At 43.7% G+C, this 14,494-nt stretch overlaps 1 pseudogene; it reads right to left on the reverse strand.

Moving 5' to 3' along the window:
• Nucleotides 1-405: 405 nt before the first annotated feature.
• On the reverse strand, nt 406-589 carry LOC120929905 (annotated as a pseudogene).
• Nucleotides 590-14,494: the final 13,905 nt, after the last annotated feature.

The raw sequence follows: 14,494 nt of genomic DNA on the forward strand, positions 1-14,494 counted from the left end.
AAAATATGTCTCCCAACAGCACCCTTTTTTTATTGCAACTGATTTTATTAGATCATTCCTTCCCTATTACAAATCACACAGCATCCTGCTTTGGCCAGTCCCTACATCAAGGAGGACCTCAGGGACGTTAAGCCCTGCTGAGTACTTGTCTCTGCAGCATAGACGCAATCTCCAACCCAGCTGTGGAACAAGACAAGAAAGATGGTACACAAAAACTAGGCACTGCCAGAGCTGCTGCTACGAATAAATCTGCATTTTAATTGACTGGGTCCGTGTAAGCAATAATCCAGGACAATTACATGAACCCAATGAAGAAACTGAAATCTGAACGGTTTGTGAAAAAAAAAACACCAGTCTCATCTTAAACATTACCTTCTGTTCTGGCAGGGAAAGCAGGACACTGTCAGTTATACATATATATAGAGACCCCAAACTAGGAAGGTTTGTTGGATTTTAAGGGTGCTTATACATATTATTATAAAGGCAATCAAAAAAAGAAAATATTCATAAAAACTATACTTTATTGGCCGAGCCTTGCCCTGGGAGAACCACCTTCGTGATCATGGTGTCTCCCCTGCTAGGTAAGTATACAACTTGTCATCTGAGAATTGTGCTATGACATGGTAAGTACAAAGGAGTGGGAAGAGAAGATCTGCTCCTCCACTACTCTTGTTGCCAGGTCTAGGGTATAGGTAAAATATATGTCTTCAAATGAAAAAGCTACTGTAGCAATGGTAGCAGCGGTAGCAGTGATAACCAGGATTCAATGCAAGAGGTTAAGATAGGTTTTAGTTTATCAAAATTGGATTGGTTTCACAATGTTCAGTAATTAGTTGGCGAGGGTCTATAACTGAGGCGAATAGTTATTATGATAGATATAACAGTTAGTAGTAGAGTGGTAATGGGTTAGACCCAAACTTGACCACAATGATCATCCTTGCTAGTTTACCCACTAACAATTATCAACAGTCATGCCATGATAAAAGTTGCACATATTATGTATTTTTTTTATTTGATGTTTGATAGAACAACAGTTGAACTTTTTTTTATTGTGCTTTATGCATGCTGCAGCCACATGTTTTTCTGTGAGGCTATATATGTTAACAAACAGGACTACCTAATAACATGGATTAATAAAAGCCATATTTTATCACAAACATAAACATATTTGTATAAAGAGGAACAATTTCTCCAAGATGCTTTCCATCAAGCTTGAGGCCCAGAAAATGATACTGTGTCCACAACACAGTTTGAAGCCACTTGGGAACCCTGGGCTCGTCACATGGGCATCTCCCTCATACCAGGAGTTCAATCATAAATATTATTTGCCCGCTTTGGGCCTTCAAATCTTCTCCTGTTGATAGGATCTTTCTGCTCTTTCCTCCTTTTCTTTCCTTCTATTTTTCTTCTTCCCTCCTCCCCTGATTTGGCCCTCCAAGGCTATCAGAGAGACCCTCAGACGTTAGAGCCATTTGACCTATCTACCAGAGCGCAAACCTGTTGGAGCTATCCAACTAGGCTCCCGAAATACTAAACTATTCGTTAGACTCCAGGCTTGGCTATTGATATTATGAAGTTACAGGAGCTTGGGGAGGATCCACCAGGCACAGTATGCACTCATTAGGGGTGCCGGAGGAGTTTTTCTGGGCCCCCAGATGCAAAACTCTGACCGGAGTTTATTACTGTAAAGAAGGGGCCGACACTGAGTCGCGTTGTAAGTCACGCTGAAGTCGCGCTGTGATTCATACTGAAGTCGTGTCCAAGTTGCCTCCCAAAGTCGCGCTGGAAGTCGTGTTGCCCCTGTGTGAATGGGCTCTGAAGCTAATATATCTGCCTTCATGTAAAAGTTACTGTTTTATCATACATTTGGGTTATGTTTCTCGTATCCAATGGGTGTTGTTTTGTACAAGTACAATAAAATATTTTGAAAGAAAATGATACTGTGTACATATATGTGAAATGAAATTAGGAATTCCAATAGAAAACCGCAGGAAATTCTTATTGCTTGGTATGTGTTAGTAGCACCCAGTTTTATCAAACAGTCAGTGCACACCCATTGTTTTTCTTTCCTATTTCTTTCCTTCTAAAGTAAAATGTATCTGAGCTTGTTTAAAGTAAAAATCAATGGAGAGAGTTTACAGTGGAAACCATCCATCTTACCTCTGCGTTGATTTTGTCAGGGCTATGTATTGCACTAGTTTCCTCTGCTTTCTCCTTTGTGTCTTCACGTGTCTTTACCATTAATCACAGTTCTGCTGTAATCGAAAGACATCTGCTGTACGTCTCCATTTTCAACCTGTAGTTTAAATTTATACCATGAAATGAACTGTGGTAGAGCTATAGGACTTACAATTCCATTTTATACAACAGTCACCTTTGGACATATGTTTTACTTTACCTTGATATGATAATTTTTTGTCTCTATGGAATATGTTGAGATTTGTAACTCAGCAGACATTCTAACCTTAGTCTAAGATATTTCATACTAACCTGCAGCAGTAAAAGCGATACATCACAAAGAATAAAGTTATTATTCTACATCTTCAGCTATACAAAAAAAAAAAAATACAGAAAGGTCACAAAGATATCTATTACATAGGCTGAACACATTCACTAGATTAAGTTGTTTAGATATCTGAATATAACTTATCAACCGTTCTGTCACAGTTTTTGAAGCCGAGGAGGCTGTTAATATGAAAATCAGCTAATCTTTTAAACCAGACAACCAGAATAATTTGTAGTCTTTGCCTGCGTTGTTTATGAATCATTGGGAGCAAGGCTGTGTTTATGTGTGTCCACGACTTTTGGTGTTGTAAATAGGATAAATTACAAAATAAATGTTGTACTAAAGAAATAGGAAGCTAAAGAGTTAAAAGCTATCTTGGCTCCCAGACTAATATGAAAAAAATAAATAAAAAACACTTCTTATATGTTAAAGGAGTTGTAAAGTAAAATTTTTTCTCACCTTAATGCAATCTATGCATTAAGGTAAAAAAACATCTGATGCTGCCAGCCCCCAACCCCCGTTATACTTACCTGACCCCTCGAAAGTCCCGCGCTCGGTCCCAAGATCCTCTTCGCCGCTCAGCCTGGCCGCTGATTTGCTAGAGCGCATGGATTGAGAGCAGCGCAGCCATTGGCTGGCGCTGCTGTCAATCACATCCAGTGACGCGGTGCGCCGAGGGGCGGGGCCGAGTGATACAGTGAGGCGCCCGCAATTACTCACCACCATGCGAGCTCTCTCGCATTACTATGGTCAGTACTTGCAGTACTTGCGGGGAGGACCAGAGACAGCCTCCGAGGGACCCCAGAAGACATGGATCGGGGCCACTCTGTGCAAAACGAACTGCACAGTGGTGGTATGTATAACATGTTTGTTATTTTAAAGGAATTTTTTTTCCTTTACTAACCCTTTAAGGAACATCTGGATGTCTTTTGCTATGCTTACTGTATACAGGGCTTTCTTTCCAGCAGGAACGCAGTTCTGGCACCTCCAGCAATGAATGTATCTAATGGCAAGGGGTGTGGGGTGTACTGAAGGGTCTACTGATGCTTGCTGCTGGGAAATCTATTGTCACTGGTGGGGATCTATTTTTGTGTGGAGGTCTCTTGTTGCTGAATAGATCTATTGTTGCTAGTGGGGGGAGGGGGGTCTTATGTTTCTAGGGGGAGCAATTGTTGCTGGGAGCGATCTACTGTTGAGGGAAAGGTCTATTATTGTTGCTGCCTCCTTGAGGGTCTATTAATGCAGTCTGCTGGGACATCTGTTGTGCTTCCTGGGGTCTATTGTTGCTGGGGTGGTATTTTGTTGCGGGGGGGTCTTCTTTTGTTGTGTGGGTGCTCTATTTTTGCTGGGATGAGGTCTATTATTGCTGGGGTAGGGTATATTGTTGCTCACTGCAGGGGATCTATTTTACTGTCTTTCTTTGTTATCATTAACAAATTCCGTGCAAATCACTTAATAGCATAAATGATACTTGGTTCTGTATTCTCTAAAATGGGTGGAGGTCAGTAGGAGGTAGAACCAAGGAACAGTGCTCAGGGGTGGGTAGGGAACAGAAAACTAAGGGTGAAGGTCGGAGTTCCTACACCTATGAGAAAAAAAGCCCTGACTGTATATACCCAATATGATTAAACACAATGATTTACTGCACTTATTGAGCCATGGCTCTTTTAAGACACACACAGAAACCCTCTTTTCTACCCTATGTTCAGTATTTCTTGGAACCCTTGTTGGTAGACTAAGAACAGCAGAAAAAGCTGTGTATGGGCTAATGGTAGAGTGCCATGTGCTGCAATTGTGGCAAGAGTGGCAAGAAAAGGATCCATTCCCACTGCTTGTATCAGAAAAATTAACTGGTGGTCCCTTTCATCTTGTCAGACAGGGAAAAAATAAGTAACTGGTGTGTTTAGAAGGTTATGTGTTCCCTGTGACCATAAAGATGTGTGTACAAGCAAATGTATAAGGACTCTACCATGAAGAAGTTCTTCCTAAAAAAACTAGTTTCTGCTTGAAGTTAATTTGGGGGTTCTACGAGGTGTCTAGTGAGGAGAGCAGGAAAATTAGCCATTTGAGATAGAGATAAAATACCAATTTTCTACACATATGCGTTTTTTGGTATTCTGATATAGAGCAATACATTAATTGAGAGGATGCCTATTTTGAAGTGTCTACATCTTTATTTATTTAAGGTGGACCTGAGGGGGCAGAAGTGTGAGAGCTGTCATTGTGATTTTGTTTTAAAAAGGTTCAGACACTGTGGCTCTACAACTCACCCAGCTTCACTACCTGATTTGCTCTAGACATGGAACAAATGTGCATTCAGTAAAGACTAAAAAACATTGGATCGCAACAAGCAACCTGTGGGCTGCATGTGACCTTCCAGTCCTTTATTTGGATCCTGCCATGCTCCAGACATTTTGAGACACATGATGAGATTTAAATTTGTCCGAACATGAATTCACAGAGAATTTTCAGGATTCACATTTACTTTCAGCTGGCAAATTTTAGGCACTTCTCCATAATACACTGCACAGTCTTTGACTATGGACAGCAGCCTCACAGCGGTCAATAATGGGGTGCAGCTGGATAATGACACTCACTATAAAAGTTGGGCAGAGAATAGCCATAGTCAGTTTAATCTAGTTTAGTGATAAGGCTCATTAACATGGGTACTGAATGAAGCACACACACTGACACAGACAATCCATGTTCATGGCTGCGCACCCACCCCTGTATGCCTGTCAAGCTTTGTAGGACTACTACAGTATCTGTGTCCACAGCTAGGTAAATTGCTAACTTTGACAATCATCCCATCAGTTTCCTTATGTTAAGTTAGGTTCACACTAGCCAATGCTCTGAAACCCAATGTGTGCTGGTTCGTTTTTCAGGAGGTGATCGTGAATGCCAGTTTTTTCTTTATTTCAAACAGCAGTTTATAATGGGACAATGTGCAACAACCACGAAACAAGCATTTTTTGGTTTTATTATTATTAGGGTCTTTTTTTTTCATTTATTTTGTGGTTAATTTGAGGGCAATGACCACTTACACTGACAGAGATCTGTCCTCTTGAGCAAAGTCAGGGGAGGTGCTATGGACACTGGATGATTCTACAGCCTCCTGCTGCTAACATAAAGTTGAATAACAATTGCAGAACCACCATCACTTACCTATACTAATACATCCGGTAGTAATTGGGAGGGGTTAGCAGGCAGTAAAGAACTTTGAACCTGCTGTGGATTTGCACCAGATGAATATTTAGTTTTTGGAGCAGCAACTGGTATTACCTCAGCTTCAGGGCTATAGCCTAGAATCAGTTGGATAAGGGAAGAAGAGGAATGTCCTTAATAAGCTCAGGAGAGAATCCCTCTGGGTAAGGCCCAAGGATTGTGCCAGTGTTTATGGAGAGCACAGGGTCATCTGTTAGGCCTACAGCCACCTCCCTCTCTTCTGCCTCGCAGCAACCATGTGGGCTGAGGCCACCTCACTCTGCCTACACAGGGATACCTCTTCCTGTGTAGCTCACCAATGCCTGGGACCAGGAGAGTTGTGGTCATGTGAAAGTCAACATTAAGGTGGAACCCCCATCTAGGCAGCCCATGCTCCCTAACAACCCATCATGTAGGCACCTGCCTACACCCAGGCCATACTACAGCTCATAATGAAGGTAAAAATAATGGAATCCAACCTTGGGTTGTATTGCTAATATTCCAAACCTCTGGTACGTCTGTATAAGATGGGATACCTCCCAATAGACACTGTGTAACAGGTAAGGCGAAATAGAGGTGGATGAGACAGAAGTCTCAAATAATGTCTTTGAGGGAGAATCAACAACAGGGTCAGATGGAACTACAGCTCATCCCCTGCACTTCCAGCAGGCGAGGAATGACCAGCTTTGGCTATTTCAGTGGCTGTCCTTATGATTGTACTGTATGCGCCAGGACCCACTGTTGTGGACTTCTACCTCTCCCACTGTGAGACACTAAAATCTATGCTGGGAGTGAAATAGACAAGGAAAAGGGCTGCCAATCTGTGGGTGTGGTATAGCTTTCCACTGGTCGTTAGCAGAGAGATGTCATTGACCAGGATTCTGAGCTGGAATTTACCCCTCTGCTTGGCTTCATGCAGCATGCTGCTAAGCAGATAAACCAAACTCTTGGGCATAATGTGGGATGTAAATTACTTTTCCTTGCTGCACAGATAGACTAGTTTCCCTAGGCAGGAAAGCTGCTCACCTTACTGACACCCACCTAATTCGATTGACCCACTTTTTCCTATCCCCATAATCTATTCAGGAAGTGGGTTGTTTGCAAAAGAAACTAGCCTCAGTCATGCTATACTTTCCTTAGGGCCCATTAATGTTACCCAGGGCTGTGTTATTTGTGTACAAGTTGAGAAAAAAAAATTGAGATTTTTTTTTTCTAATTGTTCCCTCTTCATAATTAAAAAATATAAAATTGCAATGGTTATAAGAATAGTGAATACATTGTGACGCATCAACATTGTTTGCTGTGTTTGATGTGGAAGAGGAAAGTACTGTATATTTGTCAACCAAAATAAACTTAGTTAAATTTTTAGATTAGAGTAAGCAAATTCTAATTAGTGGTTTAAAATTGTGCCTCTTTCAGCAAAAAATCCAAATATTTTGTAGACTATTTATTATTCTTGACATCCAGTCTAAGAAGAGGCAATGCAAATTGTTATGATAATTATAATGTTTTTTTTTCACATCTCTCTCTCCTCTAACACTCATCTATGTATTAACATATATATGGGTCATTTCATAAATATTGCATTACATTGCCCTATTATCTGCAACATGAATAGAATCTCTGTGCTAAATGGAGATACATATAATAGCAATGACTAGAATGTATGAAATATGACTGTCTATTTCTTGTCCGGCTTAGTGGGCCAATCGTGCTGCTTTGTAGGCGTTTGTCATTATTAATTCTTAGCACATCTGAAGGTGAATTAAAGGTGCTGTACATTTAAATGAATTGTCTGAAAACAAATTATTGGAGGGAGAATACAAAAGATATGTACAGAAAGAAAGTGAACTGATTAATGCAAACCAAGATTTGAACTGCATTGCGCCAGTTCAGGCAGATATCTGCAGACATTTGGTTGTTCATATTGTAAAGTTTGCTTTGTTACAAGTTTGTATGACCTTTGGGTTAAGCTATATTGCTTTACATGCCCTCCTATCCTTCCTTGAACTTGCCTGCCCTACCTACGCAAAAGAGATTGGGTCATGCGATGCATCTTCCAGATAAATGCACTACTGAAAAACAGGGGTCTAACTTTCTTCAAAGGACTTCCTTTCATGGAAGTTTTCTCACCCAATGCCATAACATCACCATCATCATGGCAGGATAGCTGACAATGAGAAGGAGAGATGAGAAATTGACAGTAGCAAGCTAAGGCTAAAAGGAGAGTTAAAGGGGTTGTAAAGGTTCCTTTTTTTTAAAATAACAAACATATTATACTTACCTCCACTGTGCTGCTTGTTTTGCAATATTGGAGCCAGTTGCAGCGCAGCCCATCCTCACCACTAGAGGCTCTGGTGAACACCGGCTCTTAGACTCCACACCCTGGGGAATCTTATGCTCTAGCTTCCTGTGGGATCTGTGTTGGTGCTCCAGTGGAGCTGCCTTCCGGAACCACCCAGAGTTCCATCCGCAGCAGTCAGCCGTAGGGTCCACTACCTTAGCGGTGCACTCCTGACTCCTACGGAGTGCATCTTTCACCTGGCCTCAGATGACCTGACAGTTTGCACAGCCATGGACCCGGCTGATGTGTCGCTACCTGCCGATGATCAGCTATAGGGCATAGTGTGCAGACTCGAGACCGAGGAATCTAATAAGACCCAGGTGATGCGATTCCTTCAGGATCTGGATTCCCTTTTTGAAAAACTTCAAGCCTCCTTAGGATCCCTGGTTCGACAACCTCAGCCGCAATCTGCTGCCGTATCAGCTCCGCCTACAGTTGCAGCCACTAACCCATTGCACTTACCAGCTCCGTTCTGTTACTCGGGGGATTCCAGGGCCTACAGAGGGTTCTTTAGCCAGTGTACCATTCACTTTAAAAACTGCAGTTTTTTCGGGAGCAGTGATTTTAATAATGCTTAAAGTGAAACAATAAAAGTGAAATATTAAATAAATTATACATTTCGTACCTAGGGGGGTTTATAGTATGCCTGTAAAGTAGCGCTTGTTTCCTGTGCTTAGAACGGTCTCTGCACCAAGTGTCATTTCTGAAGGAAAAAAGTCATTTAAAATCACTCGCGGCTATAATGAATTGTCGGCTCCCGGCAATACAGAGAAAGGTCATTCATTAAAAAAAAATGTGTGGGGGTCCCCCCAAATTCAATTACCAGGTCCTTCGGGTCTGGTATGGATATTAAGGGGAACCCTGCATCAAATAAAAAAAAAATATGGCGTGGGGTTCCCCCCAAATATCCATTCCAGACCCTTCAGGTCTGGTATGGATTTTAAGGGGAACTCCACCCCAAATAAAAAAAAATGGCGTGGAGTTCCCCCCAAAAATCCACACCAGACCCTTTATCCATGCACGCAACCTGGCAGGCCACAGGAAAAGAGGGGGGACAAGAGAGTGCCCCCCTCCTGAACCGTACCAGGCCACATGCCCTCAACATTAGGAGGATGCTTTGGGAGTTTGTGACCCCTCAAAGCACCCCATGTTGATAGGGACAAGGGCCTCATCCCCACAACCCTTGCTTGGTGGTTGTGGGGATCTGCGGGTGGGGGGCTTATCCGAATCCCAGCCCCCCCATGTGAATTGGTAATGGGGTACATTGTACCTCCAATATTTCACAAAGAAAGTGTAACAATTGTAAAAAAAAAACAGACACCGTTGGGAAAGTCCTTTATTAAAAAAAAATAATAATAATTTTCAGCAGTGGTAATCCACTCTCGGTCTCCGCTCCAAAGCTGTCGGTATCCTGCGATGGGTGATCTCCTCTCCGGGGTCCAGTGATGAGAAGATCTCCTCTTCATCCAGGTCCAGGATCTATCGATGAGATGTCCATCCAGCACACGCATCACCTGTCTCCTGGGGGGGCATCAGCCAGTGAAAGCTCTTATGTAGGTGAGGGCGGGGCCACCCTTCACGTGACCCTGCCAGCCTCTGATGCAAGGGAAAGCCCAGGCTTTCCCAGTGATGTGCGAGTGACCCCACCCCCCTCTGATGTAACGCAGGTACATAAGAGCTGTCACTGGCTGAAGCTGCGTCATTCCTCGGCTGTCTCCGGTGGAGACAGGTGATGCGCTGCGCTGGATGGACATTTCATCGCTGGATCCTGGACCTGGATGAAGAGAAGATCTTCTCATCGATGGACCCCGGAAAGGAGAATCACCCATCGCAGGATACCGACAGCGTTGGAGCGGAGACCGAGAGTGGATTACCACCTCTAGAATCTTTTATTTTATATTTTATATTTTTATTTTTAATAAAGGACTTTCCCAACGGTGTCTGTGTTTTTTTTTTACAATTGTTAGGCTAGGTTCACATCACGATTTTTACATCCGATAATCGGACCGTTAAATCGGATGGAATCGTATATGACAAAATCGTATGTAATCGTATGTCAATAGTAATAGTAATTTTCCATCCGATTTTCACAAAAAAAAAAGAAGATTCTTGAAGTTTCTAGCTCGTTCCAGTGTCTAGTGCGCATGCGTAATAAAAAATCGGGTACGATTTATCGGATAAAAACGCACAGTCATCCGATTTATTACGATTTAGATTGACCACAATATAAAAAAAATCGGACACGATTTTAATACGGTTTCAAATCAGGACCAAAAATCGTGGTCAAACACGATTTTTGATGCGATTTTAAATCGTATCAAATCTGATGCGGATCAAATCGGATGCACTTGGGGACCTACATTAATGAATGGAAGTGAATGGATACGTTTTGCCATACAGATTTGTACGATTTCAAACCTAAGAATCGTGAGAACAAGTAGGATGATAAAATCGTGGTGTGAATGCACCCTTACACTTTCTTTGCTAAATGGTAGAGTAGTTACAATGTACCCCATTACCAATTCACATGTTAAAGGGGTCTTCCATATTCCGATAAGCCCCCCCACCTGCAGACCCCCACAACCACCGGGCAAGGGTTGTGGGGATGAGGCCCTTGTCCCCATCAACATGGGGACATGGTGCTTTGAGGGGGCCACAGACCCCCCAAAGCATCCTCCCAAAGTTAAGGGCACGTGGCCTGGTACGGTTCCGGAGGGGGGGGCCCTCTCTCGTCCCCCTCTTTTCCTGCGGCCTGCCAGGTTGTGTGCTTGGATAAAGGGTCTGGTGTGGATTTTTGTGGGGGAACTCCACGCCATTTTTTTAAAATTTGGGGTGGAGTTCCCCTTAAAATCCATACCAGACCTGAAGGGTACCCTCACCCATTTTTTTTATTAATGACTTTTCTCTGTATTGCCGGGAGCCGACAATTCATTATAGCCACGAGTGATTTTAAATGACTTTTGTTCTTCAGAAATTACATGCTTCACTTTAAGCATTATTAAAATCACTGCTCAAAACTTTTTTTGCATTGATACATGTCCCCTGGGGCAGGACCCGGGTCCCACTTTTTAGGACACTAACTTGCATATTAGGCCCCATACACACGATAGAATCCATCCGCAGATAAATCCCAGCAAATGGGTTTCTGCGGATAGATCCTATGGTGTGTACACGCCAGCGGATCTGTTTCCGCGGAGAAATCTCCTCTGGGATGGATTCCAGCAGATCGGATATTTGCTGACATGCACAACAAATCCATCTGCTGGAATCCATTCCAACGGATGGATCCGCTCGTCTGTACAGACTTACCGGATCCATCCGTCCAAAGGGATTCCCCGCACGCGTCGTAATGATTTGACGCATGCGTGGAATTCCTTATATGACAGCGTCGCGCCATCGCCGCGTCATAATAGCGGCGACGGCGCGACACGTCATCACCAGAGGATTTCAGCGCGGATTTCAATGCGATGGTGTGTACACGCCATCGCATAGAAATCTTCTGAAATCCTCGAGAGGATTTATCCGCGGATACGGTCCGCTGGACCGTATCTGCGGATAAATCCTCTCGTGTGTATGGGGCCTTAGTCTTTTAAATTAGCACTTTAGATTTCAAACATTTGAGTCCCATAGACTTTAAAGCGGAGGTTCATCCTAATTTTCAACATTACTTTATCCACATCCTTGCAACATTTACATACACATATGCCTAACCTTTTTTTTCTGCAGCTCCAATTACCTTGAATCAGCTGTCTGAATTAGGACTTCCAGGTTTTCCTCCCACGGAAGTAGGCGTATACTTTGCTTTCCTTGGCAGCGCTATGTATGCTGGGAGGTCTCTGCAAGTGTTATGCTTCCTAGGAGACAAAGCGCAGCATTGTCCAGCAAAATGTCTCGAGACACCGCTACCCGGAAGTCCATGCTTGTGGGTTTCAGTATGCCCACAAGCAAAATGACAAATCCCAGGATCAGTTTATATAAGTTTTTCTTTTAAACGAAAACGGATGGGGGATGATTTTAATCGCCAGATGAGTGAGTACTAAATTGTTATATGAAACCACATTGAATGGGCAAAAAAAAAAAAAAAAAAATCGATGGACCGCGGAACCACTGCTTTAATGGGGTTCTAAAGTTCACACAAACTTTTGGTGGTCTGTTCGCAGGTTCTGGTGCGAACGGGGGGGGGGGGGGGGGGGCGCTGTTCCTACTGACGGCTGAGCTGTAAGAATGAGGCCTTAGTCACAACTTTTTTGCATAGCCTTTCTGATAGAGTGAATGATGAATTAGCGGGAAGAAGCATCCCCACTGATCTGGACAAAGTTATCTCCTTGTGTAACCATATATATATTCGGTTTCAGGAAAGGATCCTAGAAAAGCAACACACGTTGACTGTACTTCTGGGCAGATCCTGGCTTGGGATCCCTCCTGTTTTTCATCCTGCCTTCTTAAGGTTGCCCCTAAGGAGAGACTTTCCGTGGCCACCACCTCAGTACCCTCTGTCCTTCCCACTGCATATAGCAATTTCCAGGATGTGTATTGTAAAAAGTCAGCTGAGGTGCCTCCTCCTCACAGGTCCTTTGACTGTGCCATTAACCTTGTATCCGGAGCAGCTCTGCCTAGGGGTCATACCTACCCCTTGTCCATCCCAGATACCCAGGCCATGTCTAAGTATGTTTCGAAAATTCTAGAAAAAGGATTCATCTGGAAATCCTCATCGCCTGCGGGAGCAGGGTTGTTTTTTGTTGCCAAAAAGGATGGTACCCTAAGACCCTGCATTGACTATCAAGGCCTAAATGCAGAAAAAAATCGATACCCCCTACCTTTAATATTGGAACTATTCGACAGGTTGAAAGGTGCCTCCAAGGTTTCACCAAGTTGGATCTCAAGGGTGCATACAATCTGATCCGAATACGGGAAGGTAATGAATGGAAAACTGCGTTTAAAACAAGAGATGAATACTTGGTCATGCTCTTTTGTTTGTGTAATGCCCCAGCAGTGTTCCAAAACTTTGTTAACAAAATCTTCAGGGATCTGCTTTACCAATTTGTTGGCATCTACCTGGATGACATTGTCATCTTTTTGGATAATCTGTCTGTTCACACAGACCATATCCGGATTATACTTCAGCGCCTTCGAGAAAATAATCTGTACGCCAAACTGGAGAAATGTTCTTTTGAATGTTCTGAAGTCCGGTTTCTGGGATGCTTTGTCTCTAACTTCGGTCTTTGTATGGATCCTGGAAAGGTCTCGGCCATTACCAACTGGCCTCTTCCTGCCGGCCTGAAGGCCACACAGCGCTTTTTTGGGTTTACTAATTATTACAGGCAGTTCATTAGGAATCACTGCTCTATTGCTGTGCCTATTATCGCCTTGATCAAGAAGGGTGGTAATGCCAAGGAGTGGCCCCCTGAAGCTGTCTCTGCCTTTCATGATTTGAAATAGGCCTTCATGTCTGAACCTTTGTTGAGGCGACCTGACCCTGGGGATTCATTTTTTATTGAAGTGGACACTTCCCCAACTGGGGTGGGAGCTGTGCTTCTTCAATCCTTTGAAAAAAAAACGCCAACCACGTGCGTTTTTCTCCAGAAAATGTTCTCAGGCGCAGAAGAATTACGCCATTGTGATCGGGAATTACTTGTGATTAAATTGGCATTGGAGGAGTGGCGTCATCTCTTGAAGGGTTCCCCACATTCAATAACAATTTTCACTGACCATAAAAATCTGCAGTAGGGGCGTGGCTTGGCACGCAGCGAGGATGGCAGCGGTGTAGAGGAGCTCCGTCAACCCGCGGGACCTGACAGTTGAAAACGGGCCAAAAACAGCAGATTATCTCCTCCCAACTGAGGAAGAGTTCTCACAGCCGCTCCGAGATCTCTGGGCACCCCCAAACGGAAAACTACCCCCACCAGCCTCAGCAAATTCTGCTACAACGGTAGCAGCAAGGCCTCCAAGATGACGCCACCGCTCAGACTGAATATGGAGGAGGACATGGAAGACGACAAACTCTCCCTTCCAGCTTCTGAGGACTCCACCAAAGGTACCGACCGAGCAGACATACCCCTGACATACGCTGCAATGACTGACATAGCAGCAGACATTAAAAACTCGTTCTCCCTAGCCATCACAGACATTAAAACGGAACTGCTGAGACTGTCTGAGCAGATGGCAGTAACAGAACGCGCTGGGAAACGAAGGGACAGGGCCCTGCTCAGGCTAGATGACATCTCTGCCAACCATTCCCAACACCTGATCGACATGAACAGGCAGATCGAGGACCTAGACAATAGGGGGCGCAGGCACAATATTAGGGTGAGGGGGGTCCCAGAAACAGTGCCCCCAGAGAATGTGAGGCCTACTCTGTCCGCCATCTTCAACTCCTTGCTAGATAGGCCCGAACAGTCCCCTATCGAATTCAACAGAGCACACCGGACGTTCAGGCCTAA

The sequence above is a fragment of the Rana temporaria genome, chromosome 2, assembly GCF_905171775.1.
Source record: "Rana temporaria chromosome 2, aRanTem1.1, whole genome shotgun sequence".
In the NCBI taxonomy this organism is placed as follows: domain Eukaryota; kingdom Metazoa; phylum Chordata; class Amphibia; order Anura; family Ranidae; genus Rana; species Rana temporaria.